This window comes from Sciurus carolinensis, chromosome 5, assembly GCF_902686445.1.
Source record: "Sciurus carolinensis chromosome 5, mSciCar1.2, whole genome shotgun sequence".
In the NCBI taxonomy this organism is placed as follows: domain Eukaryota; kingdom Metazoa; phylum Chordata; class Mammalia; order Rodentia; family Sciuridae; genus Sciurus; species Sciurus carolinensis.
In genome coordinates, this window is record NC_062217.1 from 113,109,320 (window position 1) to 113,116,322 (window position 7,003).

Consider the following 7,003-nt stretch of genomic DNA (forward strand, 5'->3'; position numbering starts at 1 on the left):
TTGATGACTGCTTGATAAAATCTACCCCAATAGGTTGATATTAACAAAATGTACATGAACTTGTGAATATTGAAGAATCTACCATGACCACTTAATATTGGCAAATGTATACTGTTGAGTTGATATTGGCAAAACTATATTGATAAATTGACATCAAAACATTAAAAATTGATGGACATTTACAACAAATTGATATTAACTAATATACCCTGTAAATTCAATATGGAAAAATCTACCTCAACAGATTGATATCAATAAATCTACACTGGCAAGTAGGTATCAAGGAACATATCCCAAAAAGTCATAATTGATGAATCTGCACTGATGGGTTGATGTCAACATATGTATATAGGTGAGAAGATATTGACAAATCTACCCCATCAATATTGACATATGTACATTGAAGAATTGATATTAACAAGTCAACATCAGGAAATCTACACTGATGGGTAGATAATGATGAATCTACACCTCCAAGACTATATCAATGAATTTACATATTTGGATCAATATTGACAAATCCAGACTAACGGGTCGATACTAAAGAATCTACACTGATGAGTCAATGTGGATGGATATGAACAGTTGAGTCAATTTAATGAATCTTTCCTGATGAGTTGATATGAAAAAATTTACACCAATGATTCAGTATCAGCAAATCTAACCCACAGGTCAATATTGACAAATCTATCTGGCAGAGTCAATATTGATGAATGTATATCAAGTGTTTGATACTGATAGAACAACATCTACTAATTGACACTGACAATTCAATATCTGATGAATCAACCCTGACAGTTTAATATCAATGAATCTACACCAATAAGTTGATATGAATGAGTTAACACCTATGGATTAATGTCAATGAATCTACCCCATCCAGTTGATATTAATGAATGTAACCCACTGAATTGATATGGACAAATCTACACTGAAGTCAATATTGTTTAATCTACCCTGACAGGTCAATATCAAAGGATCAAAGAATAATCAATATCAATGAATCAACACCTACAGTTGATATTAATGAATATATCACATCAAGTCAATACCAATGAATCTAACCCAAAGGGTCAGTATGGACAAATCTACAGAGACAAGTCATATAGACAATCTAGAGACAAGTTGATAATGATGAATATGCACTGAAGAGCCAATATTGATAAATCTATCCCAATGTGTTGATATTGACAAATCTATTCTGACCATTCAATATTGACAAATCTATACTGAAGGGCCAATATCAATGAATATATCATAATGGGTCAATATCAATGAATATACTCAGAAGTGTTGATATTGAAGGATCTATCCCAGTGGGTCAATATCAACCAATCTATATTGTTGAATTGATTTTGACCTATCAATATTGATAAATCTATCCCGATTGATTGGTATCATTGAATCTATTCCAATGAGTGAAAATCAAGGAAACTCCTCCATCGAGTTTACATTGACAAATTGAAGTAACAGGTTGATATCAACAAATCTATACTAAGCATCAACATTGTTGAATCTACTCTGATAGGTCAATATTGATAAATTTAACTGTTGAGTCTATATCAACCAATCTACTCTGAAAATTCAATATCTGTGAACCTACCCCAAGAGGTTAATATTGAGAAATCTACCATGATAAATTAATATTGATGAATCTACCCCAAAGTTGTATTATTGCTGAATCTACACCAAATCAATTTTGACAAACCTAAGCAGTCAAATTGATATCAATGAATCAAATTATCCAAGTTAATATTGAGGAATCTCTCAAGTTGGGTCAATAGGAATAAATCTACCCAGATGAATCAATATTGATGAATCTACACCAAAGTGTCTAAATCAATAAATTTACCCCAACAGGTAGATATCAATGAATCTATTCCTACAGGTTCATATCTATGAATTTACACTGATGGGCTGATATTAATAATTCTATATAGACAAATCAATATTAATACAATATCAATAAATATATCTCAACAAGTTGAAATCAATGAATCTACACTGTTGAGTAGGTTTTGACCAATCTAAACAGTTGAGTTGGTATTGATGAATCTATCTCAGTTAATATTGACAAATCTACCTCAATCAGTCAATATTGATGAATCTACCCCTGTGGGCTGACATTGATGAATCTACATTGATGGGTTGATATTCAATGAATCTACATTGACAGGTCAATATTGAAAAATGTACCCTGAAAAGTTGATATCTATGAATCTCCACTCATGAATAGATATTGAAATATTGACCCAGTTGATCTGTTATAATCAATTCTACCATGATGGATTGATATTGATGAATCTACACTGATGAGTTGATATTGATGAATCTACCATGATGAATCAATATTGACTAATCTACCCCATCAAGTGAATATTGACAAATCTACATCAACAAATGATACCAATACATCAATATCAAAGAATCTACTCTGAAGAGTCAATATTGACCAATCTACCCTGACAAGATAATTTTGAAAAATCTACACCAAGGGGTTAATATTGATAAATCCAACAAGAAGAGTCGATATCAAAAAATCTACTCTGATGTGTCAATATTGACCAATTGCATTAGCAGTTTGATAATGATGAGTCAACCCTGATGGGTGGACATTGAAAAATTTACACTGGCATGTGGATATCAATGAATATACACTGAAAAATCAGTATCAATGAATGTACACTGAAGGGTCAATATAGAAGAGTCTACCCCAAAAGGCAGTTATCAATGAATATTTCTTAATGGGTCTATATCTGTGAATCTACCCCAATGTGTCAATATTTATTAATGTAGCCCTATAAGTCAATATCTATGAATCTACCCCTTCAGGTCAATATTGAAGAATCTACCCAATATGTCAATATCAATGAATCTATCCTGGTAGATTAATATTGATATATCTACCCCCAACAGATTAATATGAAAAATCTAGTCCAATAGGTCAAAATTCATCAAGCTACACCAGTGGGTCTATGTTGACAAATCTACACCTTTGAGATAATATCAGTGAATTTACACCAACCGGTAGTTATCAATGAATCTACATCATCAAGTCAATATCAACAAATATGCCTTTGGGTCAATGCTCAATTATCTATATCAAAATGTCAATATTGATGAATCTACACTGTTGAGTCAATATCTACAAATCTACATTTATAGGTTGATATCAACAAATCTACATCACTGAGTAAATATTGATGAATTGATCACATATCACTATTGACACACCAATGTCAACAAATCTACCCTGGTGAGTCTATTTCAAAAATCTAACCAGTTGAGTCAATATTAATGATACTACACTGACAGGTTGCTATCAGTGAATCTACACTTTCAAGTTGATATCTATGAATCTATCTCAATGGGTCAATTTGTATGTACCTACTGCATCAAGTCAATATGGACAAATCTAACCCTTTGAGTCAATATTAGAAAAATCTTAAGTTCAATATGAATATCAAAGATCCACACTTACAAATGAGTATTGACAAGTCAATATCAATGAATCAACCCTGTTAAGTCATTTTCTATGAATCTACACTGGTAACTTGATATCGATGTGTATGTCTAGTCGAGTTGATATTGTTGAATGTACCATGACAAGTCAGTAGTAACACATCTATCCCATCAAGTTGATATAGAAATATCTACCCCTTGCAGTAGATATTAACAAATCTACCCTGAAGAACCAATATCAATGAATCTACACATACAGATAAATATCAATGAACCTATTCTTAAGGATGAATATCAATGAATCTACACTGATGGGTTGTTGATATTGGTGAATCCCCTACATCAAACCAAAATGGATAAATCTACCCTTTAGAGTTGATATTGACAAATCTACTCCTTTGAGTCAATATTGACCAATCTACCCTGAAGAGACAATATTGATGAATTTACCTAATAGGTGATTATGAATGAATATACATGATGGGTGGATATCAACGAATCTACCTTACTGGGTGGATACTGATGAATCTACCTCTATGGTTTAATATCTATAAATCTACCCTGATGTGTTGATATTGGCAAATCTACCCCAAGTTGTCACTGTTGATGAATCTACATTGATCAGTCAATATTAATGAATCCACAAGTTGATACTGACACATCTATTCCAATGAGTTGATACTGATGAATCAACACCAAAGAGTTGACATCAATGAATATTCACTGAAAGTTGATATTGATGAATCTACATCAAGGGACAATATCAACAAAACTACACAAACCAGTCGATATCCATAAATCTACCCAACTGGTCAATATTGATGAATCTATACTGACCAATCAATATTGATGAATCCATACCAATGAGTTGATATCAACAAATCCAAATTGATGAATCAATATTGACAAATTGATATAAAAAATCTACTGTGATATGATAAAATTGACAAATTTGCACTGATGGATCTACACAGATGTTTTGATGTAATGAATCTACCTAGTTGAATTAATATCAATTAATCTACAATGGTGTCAAAATACTGATAAATCTACATAATTTGATATTCTTGAAACTACACTGGATCAGTACCAAAAATTCTTCCCTGTTTATTAAAATTTGATGAATCTACAGTGATGAGTAAAAACTGATAATCTACACAGAAGCACCTACACAATATTCAATATCAAAAAAAAATGTACACCAGTGAACTAATTCAACAAATCTACCTCATTAAGGTGATATCAGTGATATTACCCTGATAAGTCAATATTGACAATCCTATTCCAAGAAGTTAATATTCATGAATCTATCCCAAACTTAATATCAACAAATCTCTGCCAAGGACTCAATATTGTTGGATCTACCCTATCAAGTTGATATCAAATAATCTACCCTGACCACTCATTATTGAGGAATCTGCTCCAACCAGTTATTCCTCAAAAGTGTCTCTTATATTGTGCAGAATATTTGGAGTGATAGGAAAGTCTTTTGCTCTAATAAGGACTCTTGTTGGATGTGCAGTATAGTTTCAGGATTGAGGGTAATCATGAGGAAGATCAAGCTTTGATGAAAATCTTGAAATTTTCTGTTTTCCACCTAAGATGAGGAAAGAAGATGGAGATTGAATTAATACCCATCAGGCCTAAATAAGTGCTCACAAATGTCTGTACAAAAAGTGGTCAAGGAGTTTTTAATTGTTGTACACAAGCAAGTATAAGGAGTGTTGCACCCCAACTCCATGTGGGCAGAGTCTATTGCAGAGGGGACCCTCCTGGGCCTCATTCTGTGCACCTTTTTATCTGACCATAATTTTGTCTTTTCTAGAATGTCATCAAAGGTGGACCATATGGCATGTTGTCTCTTCAGTTGGTTTTATTACATTTAGCAGCACAATAATAAGTAGGATACATCTGTGTTTCTGTGCAATTTAGTGATTTATTTCTTTCTATTGTGGATTGGTTGTGCATTCAGATACAGAAAAGTATTTGGATATTTTATATAATCAACACCATAGCTCTAATGTGCATAACTGCATGGTAGTTTTGGTTAGGATGAAATAAAAAGATATTTTGAAATAAATGAGAACACTGATACAACATGCCAAAATTTCTGAAACACTAAGAAGGCAGTACTAAGAGGAAAGTTTATTGCATTGAGTTATTTATTAAAGAATGAAAAGTCAACAAGCAAATGACAATATTTCATCTGAAAGATTCAGGAAAAGAACAACAAGTCAATACCAAAAAGAGTAGAAGAGAGGAAATAATTAAAATCAGAGCACAAATCAATAAAATTGAAACAAAGGAAATATTTTTAAAAATTGACAAAACAAAAATTTTATTCTTCAAAAACAAACCAATAAAATTGATAAATCGCTAGCCACACCACAAAGAATAAAAAGGAGATCCAAAATACTAAAGTATGTGATGAAAAACAAAATGGACACAACTGAAATACAGAAGATAATCTGAAACTATTTTGAAAAAAATAATAATAATCGAATCGAATAGAAAATATTAATGACATTGACAAATTTCTAGAGACATATGACCTACTTATACTGAATCAAGTGGTCATACTTAATTTCAACAGAACAATTTGAAGTGATGAAGTCAAAAACACCATTAAAAGCCTACCAATTGAGAAAAGTCCAAGATCAGACTGATTCTCATCCGAGTTCTACAAGATCTTTAAACACCAATACTCCTCAAATTATTCCATGAAATAGAAAAAGAATAACCCTTCCAAGCTCATTCTATGAGGCTAATATCACCCTGAGAGCAGAACAAGACAAAGATACATTAAAAAAAGGAAACTTCAGAAAAATATCCCTGATGAACACAGATGCAAAATTTTTCAATAAAAGTCTGGCAATTCTCATACAAAAACATATTACAGGAATGGTGCACCACAACTAAGTTGAGTTCATTCAAGGGATGCATGGTTGGTTCAACATATGGAAATCAATAAACATAATTCATCATATCAATAGACTTACAAAAAGAATAACAATCATCTGAATAGATGTGGAAATAACATTTGTCAATACAACACCCCTACCTGTTCAAAGTAGTAGAAAAACTAGGGATAGAAGGAACATACCTTAACATCATAAAAGTCATGTATGCTAAACCCTAGGCTAACATAATTCTAAATGGAGAAATATTGAAAACATTCCCTCTAAAACCTGGAACAAGACAAGGATGCCCTCTTTCACCACTTTTACTCAACACTGTCCTTGAAATTCTAGCCAGAACAATTTGACAGAAGAAAGAAATTAAAGGGATAAAAATAGGTAAAGACAAAATCAATAACTCTTTGCCAATGACATGGTTTTATATTTTCAAGATTCAAAAAAATTACATGAAAGAACTTTTAGAATTAATAAATTCAGCAAAGCAGTAGGATGTAAATTCAATGCCCACAAATCAAACACATTCCTATACTTCAATTAATGAATCCATAGAAAGAGAACTAAAGAACACCACCACATTCCCAAACACCTAAAAATTTACTTGGGAATCAATCAAACAAGAAGTG